Here is a 12,987-nt window from a genome sequence, read left to right as displayed (position 1 = left end):
TTGGAGCTGGAAAAAATGGAAATGTGTAAATAAAGAAATGGATTTTAAAAAGTTTGGAAAATTTCATTTTTTTGGGGGGAAATTTGGGAGAAATTGGAATTTTTTGGTGGGAAAAATTGGGAATTTTGGGGGTAAAAATGGGAAATTTTAAGGGAGAAAATTGGGAATATTTTGGGAAAAAAATGAGAATTTTTTGGGAGAAAAATGGCAAAAGTTTGGAGAAAAAATTTGAATTTTTGGGGTAAAAATGGAGAAAAATTTTGAGGGAAATTTTGAGGGAAATTTTGAGTTTTGGGGGGAAATTATGAAAAAATTTTGGCGGGAAATTCGAGAAAATTTTGGCGGGAATTTTTGGAAATTTTGGCGGGGAAATTCTAAAAATTTTGGCGGGAAATTGTGGCGGAAAATTTTGTCTAAAAATTAAGGAAATTTTGGCAGGAAAGTCTGGAATTTTTGGCGGGAAATTCTCCAAATTTTGGCGGGAAAATCCTGGAAAATTTTGGCGGGAAATTCCTGAAAAGTTGGAGAAAAATTTTGGCGGGGAAAAATTCAATTTATTAAGACATTCTGGAAGTTTTTGCACAAAAATTTTGGCGGGAAATCCTGGAAAATTTTGGCGGGAAACTCTCAAAATTTTGGCGGGAAATCCTCTTAAATTTTGGCGGGAAATTGTGGTGGAAAATTCTGTCCAAAAGTTATGGAAATTTTGGCGGGAAAGTGTAAAAATAATGGTGGAAAATTTTGGCGGGAAACGAGGAAAAGTTTGGCGGGAAATTCTCGAAATTTTGGCGGGAAACCGTTGAAATGTTGGCAGAAAGATTTGGCGGGAAACCCTCGAAATTTTGGCGGGAAATTTTGGCGGGAAATTCTCGAAATTTTGGCGGGAAACCGTTGAAATGTTGGCAGAAAGATTTGGCGGGAAACCCTCGAAATTTTGGCGGGAAATTTTGGCGGGAAATTCTCGAAATTTTGGCGGGAAACCGTTGAAATGTTGGCAGAAAGATTTGGCGGGAAACCCTCGAAATTTTGGCGGGAAATTTTGGCGGGAAATTCTCGAAATTTTGGCGGGAAACCGTTGAAATGTTGGCAGAAAGATTTGGCGGGAAACCCTCGAAATTTTGGCGGGAAATTTTGGCGGGAAATTCTCGAAATTTTGGCGGGAAACCGTTGAAATGTTGGCAGAAAGATTTGGCGGGAAACCCTCGAAATTTTGGCGGGAAATTTTGGCGGGAAATTCTCGAAATTTTGGCGGGAAACCGTTGAAATGTTGGCAGAAAGATTTGGCGGGAAACCCTCGAAATTTTGGCGGGAAATTTTGGCGGGAAATTCTCGAAATTTTGGCGGGAAACCGTTGAAATGTTGGCAGAAAGATTTGGCGGGAAACCCTCGAAATTTTGGCGGGAAATTCTCGAAATTTTGGCGGGAAACCGTTGAAATGTTGGCAGAAAGATTTGGCGGGAAACCCTCGAAATTTGGCGGGAAATTTTGGCGGGAAATTCTCGAAATTTTGGCGGGAAACCGTTGAAATGTTGGCAGAAAGATTTGGCGGGAAACCCTCGAAATTTGGCGGGAAATTTTGGCGGGAAATTCTCGAAATTTTGGCGGGAAACCGTTGAAATGTTGGCAGAAAGATTTGGCGGGAAACCCTCGAAATTTTGGCGGGAAATTTTGGCGGGAAACCGTTGAAATGTTGGCAGAAAGATTTGGCGGGAAACCCTCGAAATTTGGCGGGAAATTTTGGCGGGAAATTCTCGAAATTTTGGCGGGAAACCGTTGAAATGTTGGCAGAAAGATTTGGCGGGAAACCCTCGAAATTTTGGCGGGAAATTTTGGCGGGAAATTCTCGAAATTTTGGCAGAAAGATTTGGCGGGAAACCCTCGAAATTTTGGCGGGAAATTTTGGCGGGAAATTCTCGAAATTTTGGCGGGAAACCGTTGAAATTTTGGCAGAAAGATTTGGCGGGAAACCCTCGAAATTTTGGCGGGAAATTTTGGCGGGAAAATCTCGAAATTTTGGCAGAAAGATTTGGCGGGAAACCCTCGAAATTTTGGCGGGAAATTTTGGCTGGAAAAGTCTGGAATTTTTGGCGGGAAAGTCTGGAAAGATTTGGCGGGAAACCCTTACAATTTTGGAGGGAAATTGTGGCGGGAAAGTGCAAAAATAATGGTGGAAAATTTTGGCGGGAAACGGGTAAAAGTTTGGCGGGAAATTCTCGAAATTTTGGCGGGAAATTGTTGAAATATCAGCCGAAAGATTTGGCGGGAAACTGTGGAAGAAAATTCCGTCGAAAATTATGGGAATTTTGGCGGGAAAGGGCGGAATTTTTGCGGGAATTTTTGGGAGTTTTGGCGGGAAAGTGTAGAAATTATGGTGAAAAATTTTGGCGGGAAACCAGTAGAAGTTTGGCGGGAAATTTACGAAATTTTGGCGGGAAATCCCTTAAACTTTCGCGGGTTATTTTAGCGGGAAATTCCAAAATTTTGGCGGGAAATTTTGGCGGAAAAGTCTGGAATTTTTGGCGGGAAAGTCTGGAAAGATTTGGCGGGAAACCCTTACAATTTTGGCGGGAAATTGTGGCGGGAAAGTGCAAAAATAATGGTGGAAAATTTTGGCGGGAAACCGGTAAAAGTTTGGCGGGAAATTCTCGAAATTTTGGCGGGAAATTGTGGCAGGAAAGTGTAAAAATAATGGGGGAAAGTTTTGGCGGGAATTTTTCGAGATTTTGGTGGGAAATTGTTGAAATATCAACCAAAATATTTGGCGGGAAATTTTGGAAGAAAATTCTGTTGAAAATTATGGAAATTTTGGCGGGAAAGTGTGGAATTTTCGCGGGGATTTTTGGGAATTTTGGCGGGAAAGTGTAGAAATTATGGTGGCCCATTTTGGTGGGAAACCAGTAAAAGTTTGGCGGGAAATTCTCGAAATTTTGGCGGGAAATTCTTGAAATGTAGGCGGAAAAATTTGGAGGGAAATCCTTAAAATTTTGGCGGAAAATTTTGTCGAAAAATTATGGAAATTTTGGCGGGAAATTCTCGAAATTTTGACGGGAACTTCTGGGATGTTTTGGCGGGAAAGTGTTGAAATGTTGGCAGAAAAATTTGGCGGGAAACCCTTAAAATTTTGGCGGGAAATTATGGTAAAAAATTCCAGAAATTATGGAAATTTTGGCGGGAAAGTGTAAAAATAATGGTGGAGAATTTTGGCGGGAAATTCTCGAAATATTGGCGGAAAATTATGTCCAAAAAATTATGGAAATTTTGGCGGGAAAGTGTAAAAATAATGGTGGAAAATTTTGGCGGGAAACCGGTGAAATTTTGGCGGGAAATTTTGGCGGAAAAGTCTGGAATTTTTGGTGGGAAAGTCTGGAAAGATATGGCGGGAAACCCTTACAATTTTGGCGGGAAATTGTGGCGGGAAAGTGCAAAAATAATGGTGGAAAATTTTGGCGGGAAACGGGTAAAAGTTTGGCGGGAAATTCTCGAAATTTTGGCGGGAAATTGTGGCAGGAAAGTGTAAAAATAATGGGGGAAAGTTTTGGCGGGAAATTTTCGAGATTTTGGCGGGAAATTGTTGAAATATCAGCCAAAATATTTGGCGGGAAACTGTGGAAGAAAATTCCGTTGACAATTATGGAAATTTTGGCGGGAAAGCGTGGAATTTTCACGGGAATTTTTGGGAATTAGGGTGGGAAAATTTGGCGGGAAACCGGTAAAAGTTTGGAGGGAAATTGTTGAAATTTTGGCGGGAAATTGTTGAAATGTCAATGGAAAAATGTGGCAGGAAACCCTTAAAATTTTGGCGGGAAATTGTGGTGGAAAATTCTGGAATTCCAGCCGGAAATTTTGGCGGAAAGAGCAAAAATAATGGTGGAAAATTTTGGCGGGAAATTCTCGAAATTTTGGCGGGAAACCGTTGAAATGTTGGCAGAAAGATTTGGCGGGAAACCCTTGAAATTTTGGCGGGAAATTTTGGCGGAAAGTTCTGGAATTGTGGCTGGAAGTTTTGGCGGGAAACTGTAAAAATAATGGTGGACAATTTTGGCGGGAAATTCTGGAAATTTTGGCGGGAAATTTTGGTGGGAAAGTGTAAAAATAATGGTGGAAAATTTTGGCGGGAAACCGGTAAAAGTTGGGCGGGAAATTCTCGAAATTTTGGCGGGAAATCCTGGAAAATTTTGGCGGGAAATTCCTAAAAAGTTGGAGAGAAATTTTGGTAGGAAAGTGTAAAAATAATGGTGTAGAATTTTGGCGGGAAATTCTCGAATTTTTGGCGGGAAATTGTGGCAGAAAACCATGAAAATTTTGGCGGGAAATTGTGGCGGAAAGTTCTGTCTAAAATTATGGAAATTTTGGCGGGAAAGTCTGGAATTTTCACGGGAATTTTTGGGAATTTTGGCGGGAAAGTGTAGAAATTATGGTGGACAATTTTGGCGGGAAATCTGTAAAAGTTTGGCGGGAAATTCTCGAAATTTTGGCGGGAAATTTTCACGGAAATTTTTGAGCGGGAATTTCGGGGATTTTGGCGGGAAATTGTGGTTTGAAATCATGGAAGTTTTGGCGGGAAATTCTGTCGTAAACTTTTTGACATTTTGGAGGACGGTTTTGGCGGGAAATTTTGGAATTATGGCGTGACTTTTTGGCGGGAAAGCATCAAAATTTTGGCGGAATATTTTGGCGGGAATTTAGGGGATTTTTGGCGGGAAATTTTGATGTGAAATTATTGGAGGAAATTATGCCCGGAAACGATTTCAATTTTGGCGGGAATTTTTGGGGGTTTTGGCGGGAAATCCTTTTAATTTTCGCAGGAAATTTTGGCGGGAAATCCTGAAAGTTCTGGCAGGAAATATTTTGCAGGGAACCGTCAAAATTTTGGCGGGAAACCCTCTAAGTTTTCACGGGAAATTCCGGAAAATTTGGCGGGAAATTCCCTAAATTTTGGCGGGAAATGGTGGGTAAGTTCAGAATTTTTGGCGGGAAGTTTTGGCGGGAAAATTGTGGCGGGAATTTTGGCGGGAAATCCTCAAAATTGTGCCGGGAATTTTCGGTGGGAAAATGTAGAATTTTTGGCGAGAAATTTTGGAAGAAAATCCTCGGAGTTTTGGCGGCAAATTTTGGCAGGAAAATTTTGGCGGGAAATTGTATGAAGGTCAGGTTTTTTGGCGGGAAATTTTGGCGGGAAAGCCTCAACATTTAGCTGGAAAATTTTAGAAAATTTGGCGGGAAAATTCTCAAACTTTTGGTAAATTTTGGCAAAAATTCTTAAAACATTGGGAATTTTTGGCGGGAAATCTTCAAATTTTTGGCGGGAAAATTGTGGGAAAGCTCAGAATTTTTGGCGGGAAATTTTGGAAGAAAATCTTTGGAGTTTTGGCGGGAAATTTTGGCAGAAATCACTGGAAAATTTGGAGGGAAATTTTGGCGGGAAATCCTCAAAATCTTGGCGGAATATTTTCACGGGAAATTTTCGCGGGAAAATTTAGGCTGGAAACTCCCAAAATTTTGGCGGGAAATAATGTGAAGTCCAGATTTTTCGGCGGGAATTTTTGGCGGGAAAGCCTCAACATTTAGCTGGAAAATTTTGGCGGGAAACTCTCCAGGTTTTGGCGGGAAAATTCTCAGAGTTTCGGCGAGAAATCTTGGCAGAAATTCTTAAAATGCTGGGAATTTTTGGCGGGAAATCTTTGAATTTTTGGCAGAAAATTTTGGCGGGAAAATTTTGGCGGGAAATGATGGGAAAGGTCGGATTTTTTGGCGGGAAATCCTCAAAATTTTGCCAGGAATTTTCGGCGGGAAAGTTCAGAATTTTTGGCGGGAAATTTTAGAAGAAAATCTTCAGAGTTTTGGCCGGAAATTTTGCCAGAAATTTAGAGGGAAATTTTGGCGGGAAATCCTCAAAATCTTGGGGGAATATTTTAGCGGGAACTGGGAGGATTTTTGGCGGGAAATTTTGGCGGGAAATCCTCCAAACTTAGCTGGGAATTTTTGGCGGGAAATTTTAGAAAATTCGGCGGGAAACTCTCCAGGTTTTGGCGGGAAAGTTCTCAAAGTTTTGGTAAATTTTGGCGGGAAATGTTGGAAGAAAATACTTGGGGAATTTTTGGCGGGAAATCCTCGATTTCTTGGCGGGATTTTTGGCGGGAAATTTTGTGATTTTTGGCGGGAAACTCAAAATTTTGGTGGGAAAATTTTGGCGGGAAATTTCGTGATTCTTGGTGGGAAATTCTCGAAAATTTGGCGGGAAATCCTCGAATTTTTGGCGGGAAAACCTTGCACACTTGAAATCAATCAAGAATGAATTAATTAAAAATTAATGAACGCCACACAATCAGAATTTTTCTACGAAAACTTTATTGAAGATTTCCTACAAGAAAACTTGAAGGGAAAAATTCAAATTTTTCCCCACTAAAAACGCTACAAAAATCCTTCTCTAATGAATAAATTAGCATAAATTAGCATAAATTATGGTAATGAGGGAGACTATGCCACGCCCACTCACCCACTAAAAGTTGAATTTCTTGAGTTTGGGGGAAAATTCAGGAAATTTAAATGAAAAATTCCAAAATTTTTGAGAAAAAATTCTGAATTTTGAGGGAAAAATATTTGAATTTTTTAGTAATTTTTTTTTAATGAAAATTCTGAATTTTTTGGGAGAAATTTTAATTTTTTGGGAGTTTTTTCTGGGTTTTTTAAAAATTTTTTTTGTGGAATTCTTGGGGATTTTTTTGGAATTTTATCGAATTTTGGGAGAAATTTTTTATGGAATTTTTTTTGAATTTATTTTTATTTTTATGTGAATTTTTCAGAATTTTCTTGGGGAATTTTGGAATTTTTTGGAAATTTAAAGTGAATTTTTAACAGAACTTTTTAATTTTAATTTTTCAAAATTTTAATTTTGAGGAATTAATTTTGAATTTTTTATTGGGATTTTATGGGATTTTTATGAATGAGTTGAGAAAATCTGGGGCATTTTTTTTCGGAATTTTGAAAATTTTTGGGGGAATTTTTGGGGAAATTTTTCGGGGAATTTTAGGGAATTTTTTTGGAAATTTTAGAAATTTTTCAGGGATTTTTTGTAGATATTTGGGGATTTTTTTGGAAATTTTCTTAGAACTTTTTTAGAATTTTTGGGGGATTTTTTTTGGGAATTTTTTTTGGAGTTTTGTAGAATTTTTTGAGAATTTTTGGGAAGTTTTTCTGGAATTTTTGGGGAAATCTGGAATAAATTTTAAAAATTTTTCTGGGAAATTTTTGGGATTTATTGAGAAATTTTTCCAGAATTTTTTGGGATTTTTTTGTGGAATTTTAGGAATTCTTTCGGGAATTTTTAGGGAAATTTTGGGGATTTTTTGGGGAATTTTGTGGGCAGTTTTTGGGCATTTTTCCACAATTTTTTTGTGGAATTTTGGGGGATTTTTTTGGAATTTTTGGGGAATTTTTGGGGAATTTTTCTGGATTTTTTGGGATTTTTTTGTGGAATTTTTTGTGAGTTTTTTCCAGAATCTTTGTGAATTTTTTGTGGAATTTTCGGAGATTTTTTGGGAAATTTTGGGGAATATTTGAAGGAATTTTTTTGGAATTTTTGAGGGAATATTTCCAGAATTTTATAGAATTTTTTGTGAATTTTTGGGAATTTTCCCGGAATTTTTTGGGGATTTTTTGGTGAATTTTTTGCAGATTTTTGAGGGAATTTTTTCACATTTTTTTGGATATTTTGGGAAATTTTCCGGATTTTTGGGGGATTTTTTGTGGAATTTTTTGTGAATTTTTTGTGGAATTTTTGGGGAATTTTTTGTGTATTTTTTGAGGGAATATTTCCAGAATTTTAGGGAATTTTTTGTGAATTTTTGGGAATTTTCCCGGAATTTTTTAGGGATTTTTTGGTGAATTTTTTGCAGGTTTTTGGGGGAATTTTTTCAGAATTTTTGGGATTTTTTGGGGATTTTTTTCCAGAATTTTTGGGATTTTTTTGGGAATTCTTTGGGATTTTTTTCCAGAATTTTTTGGGAATTTTTCTGGACTTTTTTTGAGTATTTTTAGAGAATTTTTTAGGAATTTTTGGGGGAATTTTTCCGGATTTTTTATGAATTTTTTGGGAATTTTTTTGGGATTTTTCCAGAATATTTTGGAATTTTTCTGAATTTTTTGGGGAATTTTTTGGGAATTTTTTCCAGAATTTTTTGGGATTTTTTCTGAATTTTTTTGGGAATTTTTGGGATTTTTTTGGGAATTTTTTCCAGAATCTTTGGCAATTTTTTGTGGATTTTTTGGGAAATTTTCTGCATTTTTTGGGGAATTTTTCCAGAATTTTTTGGGAATTTTTCTGGATTTTTTGGGGGATTTTTTCTGCTTTTTTTTGGGACTTTTTCCAGAATTTTTTGTGAATTTTTCCAGAATTTTTTGGAGATTTTTCCAGATTTTTTGGGGATTTTTTGGGGAATTTTTTCCTGAATTTTTAAGGAATTTTTCCTGAATTTTTTGGAATTTTTAGGGAATTTTTTAATGAAATTTTAATTAATTATTTCTAATTAAAAAGCCGCCCCTGTAATTGCATTCAGCTGCTTCATCAACCCCTCCAGACTCGCCATCTGCTCACTCAGCTCGTCCTGCTCATAAACCTGTGAAAATATGCAAATCATATGCAAATTTTACACTAATCATATGTAAATTTTATGCAAATTTTATGCAAATTTGGAATTTTTAAAATAGGTCGATTTTTTTGGAATTTTTTTCTGGGTTTTTAGGGGGAAATAGGGAAAAAATTAAAAATAAAATTGGGGAAAAAATCAGATTAAAATGGGAAAATGTGGGAAAAAAATGGGGAGACAATCAGAATAAAATGGGGAAAAAATTGGAATAAAATGGGAAAAATTCAGAATAAAAGTGGGGAAAAATTGAGAAAAAAATCAAAATAAAATGGGAAAAAATGGGGAAAAAATTGGAATAAAATGGGGAAAAATTGGGGAAAAAATCAGAATTAAATGGGGAAAAAATTGAAATAAAATGAGGAAACATTGGGAAAAAATCAGAATAAAACAGGAAGAAAAATCAGAACAAATTGGGGGAAAATTGGGAAAAAATTGGAATAAAATTGGGGAAAAAATTGGAATAAAATGGGGAAAAATTAGGGAAAAATTGGAATAAAATTCGGGAAAAAATCAGAATAAAAGAGGAAAAAATTGGGGAAAAAATTGGGATAAAATGGGGGAAAAATTTGGAATAAATTGGGGAAAAATTGGGGAAAAATTTGGAATAAATTGGAGAAAAATTGAGAAAAAATTCAGAATAAAATGGGGAAAAAATGGGAAAAATATTAAATAAAATTGGGGAAAAAATTAGAATAAAATGGGGAAAAATTGGGAATAAATTGGGGAAAAATTGAGAAAAAAATCAAAATAAAATGGGGAAAAATTAGGGAAAAACTTGGGAAAAAATTGGGAAAAATCAGAATAAAATGGGAAAAATTAGGGAAAAATTGAGAAAAAAAATCAGAATAAAATGGGGAAAAATTGGGGAAAAAATTGGGGAGAAAATCAGAATAAAATGGGAAAAAATTGAAATAAAATTGGGGAAAAATTCAGAATAAAATGGGGAAAAATCGGGAAAAAATTGGAATGAAATGGGGAAAAATTGGGATAAAATGAGGGAAAAAATTGGGAAAAAAATTGAAATAAAATATGGGAAAAATTGCGAAAAAATCAGAATAAAATAGGGAAAAATTAGGGAAAAATTGAAATAAAATGAAGGAAAAATTGGAAAAAAAAATAAAATTGGGGAAAAATTCAGAATAAAATGGGGAAAAATTGGGAAAAAATGAGGGAAAAAATGGGAAAAAAATCAGAATAAAATGGGAAAAAATTGGGGAAAAAATTGGAATAAAATGGGGAAAAATGAGGAAAAAACTTGGAATAAAATGGGGAAAAAATTGAAATAAAATGAGGAAACATTGGGAAAAAATCAGAATAAAACAGGAAGAAAAATCAGAATAAAATGGGGGAAAATTGGGAAAACAACTAAAAAAAATTGGGGAAAAATTCAGAATAAAATAGGAAAAAATTGGGAAAAATTTGGAATAAATTGGGGAAAAAATGGGAAAAATGAGGGAAAAAATTGGATTAAAATGGGGAAAAATTGAAATAAAATTGGGGGAAAAATTCAGAATAAAATGGGGAAAAATTTGGAATAAATTAGGGAAAAATTAAGAAAATATTGGGATAAAATTGGGGAAAAATCAGAATAAAGTAAGGAAAAATTGGGAAAAAATTGGGAAAAAATTAGGAATAAATTGGGGAAAAATTGAGAAAAAATCAGAATAAAATGGGGGAAAATCAGGGAAATAATTGGAATAAAATAGGGAAAAAAAATGAAATAAAATGAGGGAAAAATTGGGAAAAAATCAGAATAAAATAGGAAAAATCTAAATAAAATTGGCAAAAAATTCAGAATAAAATGGGAAAAAATCGGAATAAAATGGGGAAAAATTGGAAAAAAAATTGGAATTGGGGAAAAATTTGGAATAAATTGGGAAAAAATTGAGAAAAAAATCTGAATAAAATGGGGAAAAATTGGGAAAAAATTGGCGAAAACTTGAAATTAAATTGGGGATAATTTAAAATAAAATGGGGAAAAAATTGGAGAAAAAATGAAAATAAAATGAGAAAAAATTGGGGAAAAATAAAATAAAATTTGGATTAAATTGAGGTAAAATTCTGGGATTTTTTGGGAATTTTTGGGGAATTTTTTGGGATTTTTTTGGGATTTTTTGGGGAATTTTTTGGAATTTTCTTGGAATTTTTGGGGAGTTTTTTGGGATTTTTTGGGGATTTTTGGGGGAATTTTGGGGAATTTTTTTTTGGAATTTTTTTGGAAATTTTGGGCATTTTTGGAATTTTTTGGAATTTTTTGGGAATTTCTTACATTGGAAGAATCCGGGGGAATTTTCGGGATCCTCGGAAGTTTCTGGAAGCAGAGAAGGGCGAGGCTTGAAAGGAGCTGAAAAATAAAAATTAATTAATGTTAAAATGAGGAAAAATTAGGAATTAATTGGGAAAAAATTGGAGGGAAATTGGGGAAAAATTGGGGAAAAAATTCGGGAAAAATCAAAATAAAACGAAAATAAATTGGGGAAAAAATTGGAATAAAATGATGAAAAATTGGGGGAAAACTGGGAAAAAATTGGGATAAATATTGGGATAAAATTAGCAAAGAAATGAAGAAAAAAATTGGGAAATAATCGAAAAAAATCGGAAAAAATTTCGAAATAATAAAACAAAAAAACCGAAAAAAAAAATCCAAAAAAAAATCCGAAAAAAATCCCAAAAAATCAGGAGGAAAAAATCGAAGAAAATTGAAAAAAGAATCGGAAAAAAAATCGAAAAAAAATCGAAAAAAATCCCAAAAAATCAGGAAAAAATTGGGATAAAAATTGGAAAATTTCGGGAAAGAAATCCAAAAAATCAGGAAAAAAAAGGGGAAAAAGTTGAAAAAAAACTCGGAAAAAAAATCGAAAAAGAATTGGAAAAAAAATTGAAAAAATCCAAAAAAATCAGAAAATAAGGGGGAAAAAATCGGAAAAATTGAAAAAAATTCAGGAAAAAATCTGAGAAAAATCAGAAAAAAATCCGAAAAATCAGGAAAAAATAAAAAAAAAAGGGAAAAAAAATTCAAAAAAAATCCCAAAAAATCAGGGAAAACAAGGAGAAAAAAATCGAAAAAAGTAGAAAAAAATTTGGAAAAAATTTGGAAAAGATTCAGAAAAAAATCAAAAATAAAGCAGAAAAAAATCGAAAATAAATCGGAAAAAAATCGAAAAACATCCCAAAAAATCAGGAAAAAAAGGGGGAAAAATTGAAAAAAATAGAAAACAAATTGAAAAAAAATTAGAAATAAATAAAAAAAAATATCCCAGAAATATCCCAAAAAATCTGAAAAAATCAGGAAAGAAAAGGGAAAAAAATTCGAAAAAATCCAAAAAAATTCGAAAAAAAATTGCAAAAAACTAAAAAAAAATCAGAAAAAAGGGAAAAAATTGAAAAAAAAACGCAAAAAAATTTGAAAAAAAATCGGAAAAAATCGAAAAAAAATCGGAAAAAAATCAGAAAAAAGTCCAAAAAAATCCCCAAAAATCAGGGAAAAAAAAAGGGAAAAAATCGAAAAGAAATTGAAGAAATTGAAAAAAATTCGAAAAAAAAATGGGAAAAAAAACTAAAACAAATAGAAAAAAAATCGGAAAAAATTGGAAAAAAATAAAAAAAAATCAGGGAAAAAAGAGGAAAAATTGGGATAAGAATGGGAAAATTTGGGGGATAAAGTTGGCAAAAAATGAGGAAAAAAATTGAAAAAAATTCGAAAAAAATTCGAAAAAAACCCGAAAAAATTAGAAAAAAATCCGCAAAAAATGGAAAAAAAAATCGAAAAAAAATCGAAAAAAATCGAAAAAAAATCAGAAAAAATCCCAAAAAAATCCCAAAAACTCAGGGAAAAAAGGGGAATATAAAAGCAATAAATCTAAATTGATTTTATATAAATTTTTACCCGAATTGTAGGAAATTTGTGGTTCCAGAGAGCTCCCAAAGCTCCTCAGGGGGTGGCTGGGCCGCACGCAGGCGGTCGGGATGCACCGGGGGGGTTCCTCTTCTTGGTCATTTAAAAGGGCTGAAAAATCAAAAAAAATCCATTTATTTCTTGTTTTTTCATCAATAATTCTTTGGTTTTATTCCCCCAATTTTTTCTGATTTTTTTCGGATTTTTTCCTATTTTTTTCCCATTTTATTCTCATTTTTTTACCAATTTTTTCTTATTTTTAACTCAATTTTCCCCCATTTTTTATCCAAATTTTTCCCCAATTTCCCCCCATTTTATTCTAATTTTTCCCCATTTTTTTCCAATTTTTTCCTGATTTTTTCCCAATTTTTTCTTATTTTTCACTCAATTTTTTCCCATTTTTTCCCCATTTTATTCCCATTTTTTACCCAATTTTTCCCCAATTTT

General features: G+C 33.8%; 1 long non-coding RNA gene across 1 annotated transcript; it reads right to left on the bottom strand.

The window, feature by feature from the left end:
• Positions 1-8,462: 8,462 nt before the first annotated feature.
• On the bottom strand, positions 8,463-12,653 carry LOC141727331 (uncharacterized). The gene is made up of 3 exons (XR_012578347.1): positions 12,532-12,653; positions 10,915-10,989; positions 8,463-8,615 (listed from the first exon to the last, which is right to left on the bottom strand). It is a non-coding gene; the product is annotated as an uncharacterized LOC141727331 (long non-coding RNA).
• Positions 12,654-12,987: the final 334 nt, after the last annotated feature.

This window comes from Zonotrichia albicollis, assembly GCF_047830755.1.
Source record: "Zonotrichia albicollis isolate bZonAlb1 chromosome Z unlocalized genomic scaffold, bZonAlb1.hap1 SUPER_Z_unloc_1, whole genome shotgun sequence".
NCBI classification, from domain to species: domain Eukaryota; kingdom Metazoa; phylum Chordata; class Aves; order Passeriformes; family Passerellidae; genus Zonotrichia; species Zonotrichia albicollis.
The sequence above is the reverse complement of the archived record's forward strand: the minus strand, read 5'-3'. Positions and strand labels throughout refer to the sequence as shown.